General features: G+C 38.1%; 1 protein-coding gene and 1 non-coding gene across 3 annotated transcripts in view; both read right to left on the reverse strand.

Moving 5' to 3' along the window:
- FREM3 (FRAS1 related extracellular matrix 3) overlaps positions 1 to 19,780 on the reverse strand; it is a 98,646-nt gene that overhangs the window by 47,019 nt on the left and 31,847 nt on the right. The window lies entirely within an intron of this gene.
- Positions 17,343 to 17,446, reverse strand: LOC119472232. Its single transcript, XR_005201350.1, has one exon. It is a non-coding gene; the product is annotated as a U6 spliceosomal RNA (small nuclear RNA).

Consider the following 19,780-nt stretch of genomic DNA (forward strand, 5'->3'; position numbering starts at 1 on the left):
AAAAAAAAAAAAAAAAATTGCAAATACTATGGTGAATGAAATTAAAGGCCTCTGACCACAAAGTTTATACTGTAGGCTTGAAAAATAAAGACAATTAGATAATAAATAATCCCTCACATAGTGCTGGTTGTATAAGTTGATACTACATTCTGGAAGAGGGCTTGCCAATGCCTACACAAGCTGAGACCTTGGAAGTAACACCACACATCTACAACCATCTGATCTTTGACAAACCTGACAAAAACAAGCAATGGGGAAAGGATTCCCTATTTAATAAATGGTGTTGGGAAAACTGGTTAGCCACGTGCAGAAAGCTGAAACTGGATCCCTTCCTTACACCTTACACTAAAATCAACTCCAGATGGATTAAAGATTTAAACATAAGACCTAACACCATAAAAACCTTAGAAGAAAACCTAGGCAATACCATTCAGGACATAGGCATAGGCAAGGACTTCATGACTAAAGCACCAAAACCATTGGCAACAAAAGCCAAAATAGACAAATGAGATCTAATTAAACTTAAGAGAGTTTTAAAAAATGATTATACTAGCAGAAGCTTTCAGTTAGTAGCAAAGTAGAAATACACTGATTGCATGTCCACATGGGCCATCTCTTTTTGGGAGTTGAGGCTCCACATGGCTTAACTGGAAGGCAGAAAACAACGTGCCTTTTTCTCAGGAACGTACAGGATTTAAGGAGGAGGTTGAAATCAAATAACATAATATAATGCAATATAATATAGTTAATATAGCAACTTCTTGTTTAGAGATCAAAAGAATCATGCTCATTTTTGGCTACAATCTTGAGTCCAGAGTAAGTGATTGGGTACTTTTCTGCACTGAGCTAAAGGGTCATTTTCTCCTTTTGAAACGCACTCTATTTTCTTGTTCTTCCCCATTGGAGGTAAAGACTACATTTGATCCGTATGTTCTAGGGCCAGGGACACCAGGGCTTGCTATGTCCTTAGCAATCTAGCAATTAAACATACTGTCCGCAACATAGTCTTAATTTATCATTATTGAGAAGACACAGATACAGCACACTGCGGCTCTGCCTAGTAGACTAAACAGGGCTCTGTGGCCGGGCGCGGTGGCTCACACCTTTAATCCCGGCACTCTGGGAGTCCAAGGCGGGAGATCAAGAGGTCAGGAAATCAAGACCATCCAGGTCAACATGGTGAAACCTCACCTCCACTAAAAATACAAAAAAATTAGCTGGGCGTGGTGGCACATGCCTGTAGTTCCAGCTACTCGGGAGGCTGAGGCAGGAGAATTGCTTGAATCCAGGAGGCGGAGATTGCAGTGAGCAGACATCGTGCCATTGCACTACAGCCTGGGAGACAGTGAGAGGCTCTGTCACAAAAAAAAAAAAAAGAGGGCTCTGAGGCAGCAAGAGGAAATGTGGCCATCAGCATCACAGAGAGCTCATGAGCTCATGACTGCCCAGGTGAGTGCCACACCCAAGTACATCATCTGCCCTTGGTATCACTTATTTCATAGTCTTGTGATTGCCCATTTGCTTCCAAAATATTTATTTGGTGGTATCTTAAATTTTTTCTTCCAGTTATTCTTCCCTTCTGTGCTATATAAGAATCCTTCCATGTTGTTATAAGGATCAAATACAAAGATGGATGTGGAAGTTTTAGAAAACAGAATTTTCCTAATCTAAGTTTGCAGAGTTCTCAGTAAGAAGAAAAAAACTTCTTCACCCGCAGAAATCATAGAAAGAGATAGTATTTAGGAGGAAATCAGCAAGGTGAGTCCTTCTAATAGACTGATCCGGAGGAAATTGTTATTTTCTTTAGGTCAAAAATGGGCGAATGTCAGTAATTTGGTATAGCTGAACTTCACATATGAGTGGTGGCAGCATGTTGTGGGAATAGAACTGGACTGAGCGAGAACTGGGCTGGAGTCTTGGCAACAGCACTAACTGAAGGTGTGGCCCTGGGTGAATCACTTACTTCTCAAGGCATTATTTCCTCACCTCTCAGATGAGGGAGTGGAATTCGAACTTTTCTGTGTTCCTTCTTAGGTTTAACATTCTGTGATTCTTTCTGCCCCCACTTAGCATGTGGCACATTAGCAATACAGAAAACAAAGTAACTTATTGTGTCCCACTTTGGACAAATAATGGTATCACTCAGCAAAAGTTGCTATAACTTGATATATTAAGTGAGCTTTAAGCTCCTTGGAGGTGTAAGTTGTGTGAGGAGGGTGAATTCCCCAGAAGGCATACAAATTGTTTGGGTACAGAAGTGCACTGGCAAATCAAGAAGTGTAATCTTAACTCTGACTGGGTATTATCACCAAGTCTTTTCATATCCATTATCTCATAGCAAATCCAATCCTGACAATAATTTTCAAGAGTGGGAACAGTTATACTCAACATTTGGCAAATAGAGTACCTGCAATTCAGTAACTGTGCCTTTCCTGAGGTCACAGAGCTAGTAAAAAAAAAATAAAAATAGGCAAAACTCTAGTCTGGATCCTTTCTACCTCTCCATCATCTCCTACCTCTCTTACTGACTTTGGAGCTGACAGGCCAGTGATACCAGGTTCTCAGTGCAGTTTCACAGCTCTGAAAACTCTTACTCGTCCTTGAAGTCCCTGTTTGAACGTTGCTCCTTAATGAAGCTTCCCTGGATAATGGTTTATCTCTGCTGCCTTTGCACATATTTCCTTTTTGCATCTCTCAGGCTACTGCAGTTAATTGTCTACATGTCAGCCTCCTTCCAGAGTTGGAGTTGACTGTTCCAAATTACTCCAAGTGTCTTTTCACTGTGGAGCCCCTAGCACATAAGCACTGTTTCTGGCATTAACGGGAGCTTTATACATACCTGTTGAATGACAATGCTTTCTTTCTTTTTTTTTTTTTTTTTTTAAATAAAGACGGGGTTTCACCATGTTGGTCAGGCTGGTCTTGAACTCCTGACCTCAGGTAGGTGATCCGCCCGCCTTGGCCTCCAAAGTGCTTGGATTACAGACGTGAGCCACCACGCCCGGCTGAATGACAGTGCTTTCTGGAGAAAATAAAAAGAACTAAATGTAGACTTAAAGAAGAATAGTATGAGCACTGCTAATAATTTAACCTATGCATAGTTTGTAAATGTATTACTTTTATCTTATTACATAACTATGTAGATAATGGGTTAAAAATTTCTGATAACCAGCCCGACCAACATAGTGAAACCCTGTCTCTACTAAAAATACAAAATTAGCCGGGCGTGGTGGCGCACGTCTATAATTCCGGCTACTCAGGAAGCTAAGGAGGAGAACTGCTTCAACCTGGGAGATGGAGGTTGCAGTGAGCTGAGATCATGCCATTGCACGCCAGCCTGGATGAAAAGAGTGAAACTCCGTCTCAAAAAAAAATTCTGATAATATAGTATAAAGCCATTGTATTTTTTTTTTCTAGTTAGCCACAGAGCCAGTACCTAAAACCAGGCTTTTAGATTCTTAGCTTAGAGCTTCTACAAAATACTGTATGTACAGCCAGGCTGTGAACCAATTTTTAAGTATGAGGGTCTTATTCTGGAGCAATCTTTAAGAAAATGATAAAAACGACTTACATGTCCATAGTATATAATATTTAACTTTTTATTTACAATCTAGCATTCTCATGTTCTATAAATCAATCACATCACACTGGCCGTATTGAGTTGTACTTGATTGGCATTAGAAATGAGATAGCATAATAAATAAAAACAACTATTTCCTGAAAGCTGTAATGCACCGTATAACTTAGTCTGGTCCCAATCAAACCAAGCTCCCATACTTACGTATACACACAGGAGACAGCCCAAGTGTGTCTGTGTTAATGTCAGTGAAATAGGAGGTGCGAAAGCCAGAAACACTTATTTTTCTAAGAATACAAAGATAAATATCACATCTCTACCCAGCTATGTACACAGTGTATTCAAAGGAGAAATAAGATGATTCAAAGAGCAATTTGATTAATAGATGTAAGGAAAAGGGAAGCAACCTGAAGGTCTACACGAAAAAAAGGAGGTAAAACAGAAGCTTTGTAGAGGCATAAAAATAAAGCTCAACTGATGACAGGCCATATTTTAGAACCAAGTATATTCACTACCAATTGTAAGTGAGTTTGGCTGAACCTTGGATCTATCTAACAAATCCTTAAATAAATGTGGGATGACCTCTGGTTGAGACTTCTTTTTGAGGTTTAATAAAACAATAATTAGGGAAGAAAGGCTGGAAGCTAAGTAACCACAGCACAGCTCTGTAGTCATAATCTCCATTGTTAGTCCACACATTGCAAAAATGGCCAAACCAGAGATGTAACAGATGCCATTAGTCAAGCTCTTGGCCAACACTTATCAGGCTAAGAATACAAGCTGAGCTTTTCTTTTCAGCGGAAGCATTCCATTTTTTCAGAAATTCCTTCCTGCCAGACCACAAATCAACAATTGCTAGATAATTAAAAAGCTTCCACTTAACTTAAAAACTCTTGGGTAAAATATTCATTTTTCTAGAAAAAAAATGCCTTTTTTATAGCATAAGCTATAAATGATCCCAAAGAGTTCCACTAAAGCAATCAACTGCCAAATTCATAAATCTTATATACCCTTAAGGAAAATAGTACTGGATCTGTTAGACATCGTTTTGAATGATGCTATAGAGAGGCAAAAATTTAAAAAATGGCAGAATAGTCACAACTGAATCATGTTCAGTGGCAGACCAAGCTTGAATACTGCCTGCAGTCATCGTACAGAAATTTAGTTCAAAAACCATTTATAATACTTAGAAAGAAGCTTACCCCAATAGGTGAAAGACCTCTACACTGAAAACTATAAAACATTGATGATGACATTGAAGAAGACACAAATAAAGGGAAAGATATCCTGTGTTTCTGGGTTGGAAGTATTAGTATTGTTAAAATAGCCTTCCTACCCAAAGCAATCTACGGATTTAATGCAATTACTGTCAAAATAACAATGACATTTTTCACAGAAGAGGTAACAATCACAGAATTTATATAGTGAGTAGCCAAACAATCCTGAGCCTAAATAACGAATGTAGAGGCACTGCACTACCTGACCTCAAAATACACTACAAAGCTATAGTAACAAAAACAGCATAGTACTGTCATAAAAACAGACACACAGACCAATTAAATGGAATAGAGATCCCAGAAATAATTTTATGCACCTGCAGTCAATTTATTTTTAGCACAGGTAACAAGAACACACATTGAGGAAAAGAGTCTCTTCAATAAATGGTGCGGGGAAAATTGGATAGCCACATGCAGAAGAATGAGGCTAGACTTCTATCTCTCATCATGTACAAAGATCAACTCAAAATGGTTTAAAGAATTAAGTGTAAACCTCAAAACTATGCAACTATTGGGAGAAAACACAGGGAATGCACTTTGTAACACTGGGCTGGGCAAGGATTTTTAAAATAAGGCCTTAAAAGCACAGGCAATGAAAGCAAAAATAGGTACATGGAATGACATCAAACTAACATGCTTTTGCACAGAAAAGGAAACAACCTACACCAATGGTAGGAAGTGTCTGCAAACTACGCATCTGACAAGGAGTTAATATGTAGAATATACAAGGAAATTAACAGCCAAAAAAAAAATTCAACAAACAATGGGCAAAAGACTTTAATAAACATTTCTCAAAAGAAGATATACAAATGGCCAACAGGTATATGAAAAAGTGTTTAACATCACTAATTATCAGAGAAATGCAAATCAAAATGACAATGAGATACCACCTCACTCTAGTTAGGATGGCTATTATCAAAAAGACAAAAGCAAACAAGTGTTGGTGAGGATGCAGAGAAGAGGGAACACTTACCAGCTGCTGGTGGGAATATAAAATAGTACAGAAATGATGGGAAACAGTATTTTGGAATTTCCTCATAAAATTAAAAACAGAACAACCAAAGGATCCAGTAATCCCACTCCTTGGTATATATCCAAAGGAAATAAAATCAGCATGCTGAAGAGGTATCTGTACTCCAGTGTTTATTGCAACATTATTTATAATAGCCAGGATATTGGATCAGTGTATGTGTCCAACAACAGATGAATGGATAAAGAAAATGTGATATAGAAACACAATGTTTATATTATATAATATATAAAACATATAAATATAAACACAACTGTAAAAAAGGGGGAAACTCTTGTCGTTTACAACTACATGAATGAATCTGGAGGGCATCATGTTAAGTGAAATAAGCCAGACACAGAAATGCAAATACTACAGTCTCACTCACTTGGGATCTTTTTTTTTTTTTTTAAAGTTAATGTCATAGAAACAGAGAGCAGAACAGTGGTAACCAGAGACTGAGGAGGGCAGTTCGGAGGGGAGGACAAGGAGAGCCTAGTCAACAGGTAGAAAGTTACAATAAGGTAGGAGAAATAAGTTCTGGAGTTCTGTTGTACAGTAGGGTGACTATGGTAAATGGTAAGGTATTGCATGCTACAAAATAACTAGAAGAGAGTCTTTTGAATGTTCTCACCACAAAGAAATGATAAATGAGTGAGATGATGGATATGCTAATTACCTTGATTCAACTGGTATTTAACAATATATATTCAATTGGTATTTAACACATACATTATGGAATTATCAGATTGTACCCTATAAATATGTACAAGTACAGCATATCACTTACAAATTATTTAAAATATATTTTATTCAAATGAAAATAGTTTTGGAGACTTTGGATTGTATATACTGTTTTATAATTTGACATAGGGTACCGTTATATGATGATCAGGAGCATCCAAACATGCAAAAGAGAACAATCCAAGCTCTTGGTCTCTGTAACTTTCTGTTATTCTTATTCCCCTCCTGCTCTGTGTGTGTATGTGTGTGTGTGTGTGTGTGTGTGCGTGTGTGTGTGTGCATTTGCACGTGTTTCTTTTCCCAAGGCCCCTTTCTGTTTCTTTTATCTTGCTCTTCTCCATGTGTCTGCATCACCTTCTTATTTCTACCTCTTTGTCTTTATGCATATGTCAGCTCTGTCCAGTTTTTAGAAGGCTGTTTAGTTTTTGTATACACTACCTTTAAAAAAATGCAAAATATAAAGAATGAGTATCTAATAATCAGCATCCACAGAGAGATTTCTCAATATATTTGTTTCCTTTACCATGTCTCTGGAATCAAACTTTGTAGATCCCTGGAAATTTGTGATAAAATCTCAAGGTAATTCTTCATTTTCACATCTTTTATTGAACACAGACACAAAAATGGGCTTGATCTCTGAGGTTGCTTCCAATCTTTAGATCTATAATTTTGAGGACAATAGTAATTATAATAGTTTCTGTAATTTTACCTTTTTGAAAAATAACAAAAGGCAAGTTCAATCTACAAAGCATATAATTTAAAAAAAGGATTTCTTGGAGTTTATAAGGAGAATAAACATTTTTACACTAAGAACATATAAATTTTATAGCACAAGCTATAGAATAAAAATCTGCCTGCCCCAGTAGGCCAAGGCCCTCTGCCCAGCCATAAATGTTCTGTAGTTATATTAGGGTAGGTGGCCTTTTGGTTTCCCAAGGAAAGCCCAGGCAGAAGTCATAGATTGATGGTTAAAATGCACCATTTCCCCTCAAATCTATCCTTTCCAAAATTGTTATTTTCATAATTTCTGATTCTGGCCTTCTTTATATATATTAATAATGAGTGACAAAGCAAACTGGGGATAAGCATCACTAGTGAAAAGAGAACTACTTCTTATGTGAAGACATATGAATCTGCTTTTCTCATGCAGCTTGTACACATGAGAGTACAGCAGGTCTGTGGTCCACCTCAACAGGAGAGAAACTTTGTGCTCTGTGAGGACGGTGAGATAATCAGTGAAAGCTCAGTGGTTTTGCTAGTGGGGGACGAATATATTAATGGTCTGTGGAACTGTTTCATAGCTCTTGCAAACTCTCTACTTAAACCTGAGGAAAGGAGGCACCAATTTACTCTGAATTTTCATTCAAGGCACCTCTACTTGCTTCAAGAATGTTGACAACTTTTTGATGGAATAGTCACTGGAGTAATTAATTTCATGTGTCAATGCAACAAGGATATGGTGCTCAGTCTAGATGTTGCTGTGAAGTTATTTGTGTATGTGATTAACATTTATAATTAATTGACTTTAAGTGAAACAGATTACCCTCCATAATGTTGGTGGGACTCATTCAATCAGTTAAGAGGCTTATGAGCAAAGACTAAGGTTTTTCCAGGAAGCAATCCTGCCTCATGACTGAAACATAGAAACCCTGCCTTACTTTCCCACCTGCTGTCCTGTCCTGCAGGTTTCAGACTCAAGGCTGTAACATCAACTCTTAACTGAATTTCCAGCCTTTCCTACAGATTTTGTATCTGCTAGACCCCAAAACTGTGTCAGCCAGTAAATATTTATGCTTTATCTGTCTATCTATCAATCTATCTACTTATCCATTAATGTATTGGTTCTTTTTCTGCTTCTCTGGAGAAACCCAACTAATATAATTACCATGATATTCACCCTTTGCCTTTTTTTCTTCCTCTGTGAACCTTTTCTAGATAGAGGCATCTTACAAAATCTCTTATTTTAATCACTTTTAATTATTATTCACATGTTTGGACCCTGTCTTCATGTTTCATTTGCTTGTTTTAATTCAGTAAGAAGTATTTTATATGTAGCCTTTGCAACAAGAACCATTTGTAGGGGGAGATTTTCCCCTTCCCCTGTGAGCGAGATGAAGTATTTTCATGTTACCTAATTTGCCCAAAGCACTTTTATGAAGATTTAAACTCAGATCCTTCAGTGGAGAATATATAATAATAACAAAAAAAGAGAAATCTTCTATGTTTATAAAAGTTGCCCAACAGTTAAAATTGTTGGAAAATAGGAGGAAGAATAAGAGATAAAACACGAAAGCTTAAGAATATTTTACATAAAATACACTTAATATTCATTCGATGATTTTTCAGAGGAAAATTTGCATTGCAAAATTAATGCATTGGCAATGCATAATGTATTTTCACATATGAAGGATTAGCTGTTTTTTTTTTTGTTGTTGTTTTTTTTAGAGACAGAGTCTAATGTGATTTGGTTCTGCGTCCCCACCCATTCTCACCTTTAATTGTAATAATCCCCACACGTCAAGGGTGGGACAAGGCAGAGATAACTGAATCATGGGGGCAGTTTCTGTGCTGTTCGCATGATAATGAGTGAATTTTCACAAGATCTGATGGTTTTATAAGGGGCTTCCCCCTTCTCTCAGCACTCACTTCTTCCTGCCACCAAGTGAAGAAGGACACGTTTGCTTCCCCTTCTACCATAATTGTAAGTTTCTTGAGGCCTCCCCAGCCCTGCAGAACTGTGAATCAATTAAACCTATATCTTTTATAAATTATCGAGTCTTAGGCAGTTCTTCATAGCAATGTAAGAACAGAGTAATACAGTAAATTTTGTACTGTAGAGAGTGGGTTGCTGCTATAAAGAGACCCAAAAATGTGAGACCCAAAGCAACTTTGGCATTGGGTAACTGGCAGAGGTTAGAAGTTTGGAGGGCTCATAAGAAGAAAATGTGGGAAAGTTTGGAACTTCCTAGAGACTTGTTGAGTGGCTTTGACTAAAATGTTGATAGTGATCTGGACAATGAAGTCTAGGTAGAGGTAGTCTCAGATGGAGATGAGGAATTTGTTGGGAACTGAAAGGTGATTCTTACTAGGCTTTAGCAAAAAGATTGGTCACACTTTGCCCCTGCCCTAGAGATCTGTGAGACTTTGAATTTCAGAGAGATGATTTAGGGTATATGGCAGAAGAAATTTCTATGTGGCAAAGCATTCAAGAGGAAGCAGAGCACAAAACTTTGAAAATTTTGCAGCCTGACAATGTGATAGAAAAGAAAAGCCCATTTTTTAGGGAGAAATTCAAGCCTACTGCATAAATTTGCATAAGTATTGAGGAGCCAAATGTAAGCCACCAAGACAATGGGGAAACATACCTCCAGGGCATATCAGAGAACTTCGTGGCAGCCCCTCCCATCACATGCCCAGAGGCCTAGGAGGAAAAAATTGTTTTTTGGGCTGGGCCCAGGGCGTTGCTTCTTTGTGCAGTCTTGGGACTTGGTGCCCTGTGTCTCAGTTGCTTCAGCTCCAGTCATTGGTAAAAGGGACCAACATACAGCTCAGGCTATTGCTTCAGAGGGTACAAGCCCTAAGCTTTGGTGGCTTACATGTAGTATTAGGCTGGTGAGTGCACTGAAATCAAGAATTGATGTTTGAGAGCCTCTGTCTAGATTTTAGAGGATGTATGGAAGTGATTGGATGTCCAGGCAGAAGTTTGCTGCAGAAGTGGAGCCCTATGGAATACCCCATTTAGGGCAGTGCAGGAAAAAAATGTGGGGTTGGAAATCCACACAGAGTCACCACTGGGGCACTGCCTAGTGAAGCTGTGAGAAAAGGGCCACTGTTCTCTAGTCCCCAGAATGGTAGATCCACCAATAGCTTGCACCGTGAGCCTGGAAAAGCCACAGACACTCAATGCCAACCCATGAGAAAAGGGTTGTACCCTGCAAAGCACAGGGACAGAGCTGCCCAAGGCCTTGGGAGCTCACCTCTTCCATCAACATGACCTGGATGTGATACATAGAGTCAAAGGAGACTGTTTTGGAGCTTTAAGATTGGACTGCTCTGCTCAACTTTGGACCTGCATAGGGCCTGTGGCCCCTTTGTTTTGACCAATTTCCCTCATTTGGAACAAGTATATTTACCTAATACCTGTATTCCCATTGTATCTAGGAAGTAAATAACTTGTGCTTTTGATTTTACAGGCTCTTAGGCAGATGGGATTTACCTTGTCCCAGATGAGATTTTGGATTTGGACTTTTGGGTTAATTCTGAAATGAGTTAAAACTTTGAGGGACTGTTGGAAAGGCATGATTGTTTTCAAATCTGAGAACATGAGATTTGAGAATGCCCAGGGGCAGAGTGAAATGGTTTGGTTCTGTGTACCCACCCAAATCTCACCTTGAATTGTAATAATCCCCATGTGTCAAGGGCAAGACCAGGTAGAGATAACTGAATCATGGGGGCAGTTTCTGCCATGTTGTTCTCATGCTAGTGAGTGAGTTCTCATGAGATCTGATGGTTTTATAAGGGGCTTTCCACTTTGTTTGGCACTCACTTCTCCTTCCTGACACTAAGTGAAGAAGGACATGCTTGCTTCCCTTTCTGCTATGTTTGTAAGTTTCCTGAGGCCTCCCCAGTCTTGTGGAACTGTGAGTTAATTAAACCTCTATCTTTTATGAATTACCCAGTCTTGGGAAGTTCTTTATAGCAGGGTGAGAATGGACTAATACAGAGTCTAGTTCTTTTGCCCAGACTGTGCAATGGCACGATCTTGGCTCAATGCAGTCTGTAACTCCTGAGCTCAAGCTGTCTGCCACTTCAGCCTCCTGAGGAGCTGAGACTACATGTGTGCACCACCATACCTGGCTAATTAAAGCATTAAAAAAATAGAGCTGGATTCTTGCTATGTTGCCTATGCAGGTCTCAAACTCCTGTCTTGGTTTCCAAAAGCACTAGGATCATAGGTATAAGCTAACAAACCTAGCCAGCTTTTTTTTCTTCAACTCAAATTCTGTGGCTTAAAAATCTTAGTTTTATAAAATGGAGCCAATTTAATTTTAATAAGGGTAGTAAAACAGAGAATATCATTTAGCAAAAATGTTGATATGAATAAGATTCCATATCTGTTAAATTTCACAGTAAAATTTTAAATGGATTCTATTGCAGTCATAGATTGTGCTTTACCAGTGTGGAAATCCTGACAGGACCATCAACTCTTCATTATCACTAAGTTCTCCTTTGTCATATCCATGCTCCACACCTTATATTCTTCTCACCTTGTGCATCAGACAACTTTTGGATGACTGCTTCAGCTTTGTGGACACCTCTGCATTCCTCCTGATCCCCTTATACTCTGCACAGACTCTTGTTTGTTTTTCCTTTGTGAAAATTAAATATACTCATACCAACCCAGGGAAAGAAAAATGTTAACCTGGGAGTGTTAAGATTCTTCACAGCGGGGTGGGCACAGTGGCTCACATCTGTAATCTTAGCACTTTGGGAGGCTGAGGTGGGTGGATCACCTGAGGTCAGGAGCTCAAGATTCTTCACAGGGTTTAAATTTCCCATTCTCTTCAGGCATTAGTAATGTCTATTACTAATTACACTTTTGATGATTGGTAGACCTTCCTGGAAAGGTTGAAGACATTCATGGGTTTCAATGGGACTTTATTCCTTGGCTTGGATCACTTGCGGTAGAAAGCAGCATACAATTTTTTTTCTCACGTTGTCTGTCATTGCAAATGAAACTATATTTGCATTACAGACTTGGCAAATGAGGCTCCATGTACTTGCTACAATGATACTAGATGACAGAATTGCAGATGATTTATGAAAAATTAAGGTCTGTTTTCACACTGGTTAACCTGTCTGTTTCATCTGAGTGAATGTTTCAGGACCTGTCAAGGAGCTTTTGCATAAAACTTAAGAGCAAATCAATTGATTGTTCAGATTGAGCAAACCAGTCCATGACATCTACTGTCACGGTGTGTGTTTGGCAAAACAGGAATCTAGGTGGGGAGAATTCTATAAACATTAGTTATGCACTGTCAGCATTCCACCATTTTATACATCTGATGACTCTTTAACAAAAGAAGTCTAAAACAAAGCAGAAAAGACACTAATAGTGTGTGACAGTATCTTTCCAAACCAAGGTAATAGTGTAAGCCTAAAAATCTGATCATTTTCCTATCCTATTGTAGGCACATTGTTTTGCCTGAATAGGTGAAAACCAAGAGGAGGCACTGTAAAACTAGTTTTCACTCACAAAGCTCTTGTTTCAGAAATATCAAAACTGGATGCCATAGTTCTAGTTTTCCCATAATTGGTTCCAGCCATACCTTATAAATAACAATGAACTATCAGCCAAAGATAATCAATGATTGCAGCGTCTAAACCCTCACCAAGCCCAGTTGAAGGATCTTCTGTGAATGTTGAACATGGAACTGGTATTTATTTACTAATCTATTTATTATAGAGATAGGGTCATGCTCTGTCTCCCAGGCTGGAGTGCAGTGGTACACTCATAGCTTACTGTAGCTTTGAACTCCTGAGCCCAAGCTGTCCTCTCACCTCAGCTTCCTGAGTAACTGGGACTGTAGTCACATGCCATCATGCCAAGCCAGTTTTAAAAACTTTCTATAGAAACAGCATCTGTCCATATTGCCCAGGCTGGTCTTGAACTGCTGGCCTTAAGCCATCCCCCTTGCTTGGACTCTCAAAGTGCTGGGATTACAGGTATGAGCCACCACACCCAGCATGGGATTTGTTTTAATCAATTGTATCAGTACTGTGGTTTCATTCCACCTTCTTCAAAGTACAGGTTTTAGTCCTTAATTAGCATAATCATAATCAACTTTTCTTTTCTTGCGATATGTCAGTTCCTGACTTCTCATCTTGAGTGAACGCCTCTGAATTTCTTCAATGATATGACTATCTCCCTGGCAAGTAAACAAATTCAGTGGTTATTTATTTGATCACTGTAGTGATCTTGGTATTTCTTTTAATAATATTCATATGTTTATGAATTCATATGTCTTTAATAATATTCATATTTTACTCACTATTTAAATAGGGGATAGTAAGTCAATTTGGTTTTTGTCAGACAAGTCATATATCTCCAGAGTGTTACCAGGAATTAAGAAACAATGGGATTCTTGAGTGGTTTTAAAAACACATCTCTCCCTGCTTTTTTAAACTTTTGCTCATTTCACCAGAATTGCCACAGAATCTATAAACAAACAGTTAATGCTGGTCTACTAGATGATTTCTCTAATTACCATTTGCTAAATCTTTTCAGCATTTGGCTTGCTGTACAAGAATTAAGCAAGATAGAGACTTTGATTTCCTATGAATTCAATAGGTACTCAGAGGATGGGAACGCAAAGACATTATAAAAGACCAAAATCCCAATTCTTAAATATTCAAAGGCTTCAGATAAGATGATTCAGAGTTTCACTGGCGAGCACTCCTGTGCCCTTGATGGGGACATGGAAATGCACACACAGAACAAAACGCTGGAGCCTGGAGGACCTTAGAATTCATTTATACTATCTGCTGCTTCCTCAACAGATGGTAACTTTGCTCTAATTTTAGTGGGTGCTGATTAGCAAAGTGGTCAACTCAAATGTTATAAATTGGTTTCTTTTATTAATGAGTTCATCAGACCCTCAAAAGGACTTGGCCAGCATACTCCCATATTAGTTGAAATTGTGCAAATCCAATGTGGACGTCAGGAAATCCTTTAACCTGTGAGAAAATAATAAAAGGCCACCCTAAGTCAAGCTTATTTATTTTTTTTAACACTTCTTAATAGATGGAAGGGGAGAGGGAAGTAAAGATGACATAGGTCGCTTTCAAATAAAATAATCAGTTATGCACTGAATAGAATAGTGTACTTTAATGCAGCATTACTATTATTTTCTTTTCAATGGACTCATTCTTGGAGCTGCATTTTTCTAATCTCTGAAGAACTAATAGTTCAAAAGGTTTTTCTGTGTGTTGCATTTCTGCACAAGTCCCTAGCTGTGTATAACATCTTACCCTTTTGTGATTAATGTGACATGCTGCCAGTTTTCTCCCTGTTCATTTGGTTTTCCTGGTGTGTCCTACAGATATAACTTTAAAAATAACTCAACTATTCATTCAAATGGGCTTTTTCCTTTTTTTTAAAAAAAGAATAATACATAAAGACTTTAAAAAGCCATAACGAGCAAAGAAATGAAAGTGGCCAATGAAATGGAATATAGAAAAAAATCCCATTCAGTCCTTTTGGGTCTTGTGAGTTGGGTAAATTGAGGTGAAGATTACATGCTTTCCTGCCTTTTCTCTTTTTGTTTTTTCAGAGAGCATCTAGCTCTGTTGCCCAGGCTGAAGTACAGTACAATCTCAGCTCACTGTCACTTCCAGCACCTGGGCTTAAACCATCCTCCCACCTCAGCCTCCCCAGTAGCTGGGATTGCAGTTGCATGCCACCATGCCCAGCTAATTTTTGTATTTTTTATAGAGACAGGGTTTCACCATATTGGCCAGGTTCATCTCGAACTCTGGAGGTCAAGTGATCTGCCCACCTCAGCCTCCCTAAGTGCTGAGATTACAGGCATGCGCCACCACACCTGGCCCTTTTCTGCCTTCTCCTAATGGTGACATGCAGAACCTGGAGAAAAAAACTGTACCAGTTTTTGATACTAGAGTACAGCAAACAAGAGGGCTTGACTCTATTTTTTAATGTTTTGTGCAAACTCTAAAAGGCATAAAGCAGCAACACAAACACAAATGGCTCTGATATAATTGTTAGAGTGGTTCCTATTTTGTATTGCCATGTAAAAATTGCCATAACTTTAGCAACCGAAAAAACACATATCTCACAGCTTCAAGGAGTCAGAAGTCCAGGCCCAGCTTAGCTAGAGCCCCTCCTCGGGGTCTCAAAAGACTGAAGTCAAGGTATTGGCTGGACTGCATTCTCATCTGGAGCCTCAAATAAGGAAGAATCTACTTCCAAGCTCATTTAGATTTTGGACAGAATTTATTTACTTGTGGCTGTTCAACAGCTTCTTACTGGTTTTGACTAGAGGCTGCCCTTAGCTTTTTAACTTTAAATTAAAAAAAATTTTGAGATGGAGTCTTGCTCTGTTGCTTAGGCTGGAATGCAATGGTACAACCTGGGCTCACTGCAAACTGTGCCTGCTGGGTTCAAGTGATTCTCCTGTCTCAGCCTCCCAAGTAGCTGGGATTACAGGTTTGCACCACCACGCCCAGCTATTTTTTGTATTTTTAGTAGAGAGGGGGTTTCGCCATGGCCAGCCTGGTCTCGAACTCTTGGCCTCAAGTCATCTGCCTGCCTCAGCTTCCCAAAGTGCTGGGATTACAGGCATGAACCAGCATGCCAGGCCCAAACTAAGGAATCTGTCTAAAAATTAACATCCATACCTTGGAGTATAATAAAAGAAGCTATTGAAATGAGTGAGATTTATCTGCTAGGAAATAATTTTCATGTAAAGTACACGTAGGAAAGAAAACTCAGTAAGAAAGATTCACCAAATGCTCCGTGGAAAATGATTGTTGGTAGGAATAAAAAGCAGCACTAAACTAGGATGAATCCAATTCCTTCCCATCTTCTAGCTGCACTTGTTTTCCACTAAATGTGGTTTATAAATTTTGCTATATTGTGCATATACCAGGTTCCTCCTAAGCCACTCTGAATAAAGCAATGACATCTACTACTCTGGAGGGGCTCCTTTTTTTTTTTTTTTTTTTGACGTTTGGAATTCTTACCCAAAGAAAGGGAAGACTCATCTTTCCTGAACTTGCCATGTAATGACTCTTAAACCGTATTTACTTGGGTTCATCTTATTATGTCATGCCACTTCGTAGTGAACTGTAAAGTAAGAGCAAGGTGAGCCTAATAAGGAAACAAGATAGAGTTGAAGACAGTGAGCTAATGAAGGAATCAGAGTTAGCATGGAGGAGTACATGGTTGGCAGGACCAGTGGAAGCGGAGCTGTTCCCTCCATTTCCACACCAGGAGGCCCATGCAGGTAAGTGACGACAGAGGCATGGGGGTCAGGTAGGGGTGCAAGGCAGCAGAAAGGACCTGTGATTTTTGTAGAAATTGGTCAGAAATCCCTTCAGATATCTTCATTATACTGTGCACCAGCATTTTCCTCCTTCCCCTCACAAATTCTGGGTAGAGAAAAATGTAAGCTGTAAAGAAGAAAATCAATTTAAAGCACTAAAGGTGAAATTATGTAGAAAAATATCACCCTTTCATGTCTAATTAATCACAGAAAATCTGTCTGCCAGCCCAAAGCCATTTTATCAGAAAGTAGCCCAGGTGAAACAGGGAAATAGCATTACCAAGCTCCACTTGGCTACACATGACAAAATGAAAGATGAGAAACATTGCAGGTGAGCAAAACTGTATTCAATGGCTAATAAAATTAGAATGTTTTACACCTAGAGAGTGCCCTCTCATGAATCTCTTCACAGTGCTCTAAAGTTAACATTGGAGATGATTTCTAATTGATGGTTTTGGTCAATTTACAATTTAACTTGTGAAACAAAAGGCAAAGGTGTAACTTTGTCAAAAAGCCCTGCAGGCCACAGTGTGAAGGATGTAGCAGGTAGTTCTAGAGCTTTCATTTTGAGCAAGGGATAAGAGAACTCTTTGGCATCTAGAAGTTTTAAATGAAAGAAACCATAAATTTTTAAAACCCATTATGTCTTTAAAAAAATTTTTTTTAAATAAAAAAATATGGAACACTTCATGAATTTGCATGTCATCCTTGTGCAGAGGCCATGCTAATCTCTGTATCACTCCAGTTTGAGTGCATGCGCTGCTGAAGCAAGTACTAAACCCAGCATTTCTCAAAGTTATTTAAACCCAGGATTATTATTTTCCAATGCAGCGTCTTTTGACTGCTAGCTCCATATGCTCCATTGAGGAAATACCATTTAAAGTATTTTGAATTCATATCAAAAACCATGTGAAAAAAATAAATTAATTTCATCAGTGCTTCTCAAATCCTATAGCCAATACCCTGAGGGCGAATCAGAGTGAACCTGTCCCTACGAGGGGCAAAGACCAGGGGCCTGGGGCACAGCTAGAGGCTATGAGCTTTGAAGTCATAGTGGTAGCTTAAAATTTTTCTGTGAATTCTGTGTTCGGTTTTATTAGTGCTTGTATTAATATAAAAGTAAAACTTCTCAGATGGTATGTAATAAATTTATCAAGTTTTTCCATACTCTAGCTCACAGGCACAACCTCTGTATTAAATGACCAATATTACCTAGAACAAGTGTTATTGAAGTTGTGAAGTCTCTTAAGAAAGCACATCTCAAGCTTAGGTTATGAACCTGTCTAATGTACTGCAGTAAAAATTTCTTAGCCCACAGTAATTATAAATTTGATAACAAGTAATTTGTGCATAATCAGATAAACACCTAAGCCTAAACGTGTTTTCAAAGGAAATCCAGTTGCTTTTCTATCAGTTGCCACTCATTACTCCTCTTTCTACTGAAATAAAGAGTTCCCAGGCAACGATGACAGCAGATATCAAGTCCTGAGTTCTAAAAACTGAGGGGAAATCTTTCATTCCTAGGTATATACTCAAGAGAATACCTCCATGTGAAATGTATATGCACACAAAAACTTGTTTATATGAATGTTCAAATAGCACTATTCACAATAGCTCCAAAATGGACACATTCAAATGTCTTTCAGTTGATAAATGGGAAAATAAAAAGCAGTACCATATATACATATAATAGAATATATTTGGCCATAAAAAAGGCATGAAGTACTGATGGCATGAAGGCTACAACATAGATAAACCATAGAAAACATTATGCTAAGTGACAGAAGCCAGACAAAAGACTACGAGTATGTATTGCAAGATTCTATTTATGTGAAAGGATCAAATAGACAAATCTTTACAGAGAGAAAATAGATTAGTGGTAGCTAAGGCCTAGCGTAGGGAGATAGGTGAGGGAAATGGAAGTGACTGTATGGACTTTATTTTTGAGGGGAATAAAGTGTTCTACAATTAGATTGTGATGATGGTTGCAAAATCCCGTGAATATACTAAAAACCATTCAAGGTGTTGGGGGGCGGTGGCAAAAAACAAAAAAACAAAAACAAAACAAAAGAAAAAACAAAAAACCATTCAATTGTATACTTTAAATGGGTAAATTGTATAAGATGACTTTTTCTTCAATAAAAGTGTTAAAAATATGATATAGTATGTATTTTCATGTAAATAAATAGATTTTATTTAAAAAAACAAAAAAAAAAATGTAAAAATTAAGGGGAAGGCAAAGCCCCAGGAGTGTCTCATTGTTTTTATTCAACAACACAGAACATAAAATAATGAAGGAAATTGTTTAGGATTTTACATACTTTCTGCTCTTTGCATCAATGGCATGAGAAAAAAATCCCAAGCTTTCTTTATGTATTTATACTCACAAAATGAAATTCAATAAGAAATGCTAGAATTATTTTATATCTTCCTGACTGTTCATTGCAGCAAATAAATCACATTTTATCATTTCTTAGTCATACTCAATTAAACTGTTTCTGTTACACACTCATATTTATCAAGTAACCTATTAATCACATATGTACTTGTGTGTATACGAATAGTTTTTCAGAAAGCCAAAGCCACAGCCAAAGCTTTCTTTTCTCCATAAAGTAGGTTAATGGTGACTGAAAATTTCTCTTAAAATGCTTTCCATAATAATAATCCACCCAGACCTACTGGGATCATGCTGAATATTCAATAGAATACTCAGTAGCATTCTTAGAATTTTAGGACTGGAAGAATCTTTGGAGATGAGCTGTTCAACCTCTTCATTTTGCAGGTCAGGAGCTTAGACCCCAGAGCCAGCAGGCAGCAGAGCTGGGACTGACCCTTAAGTCTCCCAATTCCTAGGTCTGTAATTACTTACTTACCCAAATGATAATTCATGATAGTAATGATGATATTGCAGAAGGTTTTAATCAGTTACTGGAACAATGATCTGAATCATAGCACTTTTCAGTTGTACAGTGGTTAACAGTTTATAAAGGACTCATACATGCATAATTTTATTAGGGCTTCATCACACCATATGGGCCAGGCAGGAATTAGTGTCTCTAAAATAGAATAGAATGAAAACATCCAAATGTCTATCAGTTGATGAATGGGT

Source organism: Cebus imitator, unplaced genomic scaffold, assembly GCF_001604975.1.
Source record: "Cebus imitator isolate Cc_AM_T3 unplaced genomic scaffold, Cebus_imitator-1.0 Scaffold4, whole genome shotgun sequence".
In the NCBI taxonomy this organism is placed as follows: domain Eukaryota; kingdom Metazoa; phylum Chordata; class Mammalia; order Primates; family Cebidae; genus Cebus; species Cebus imitator.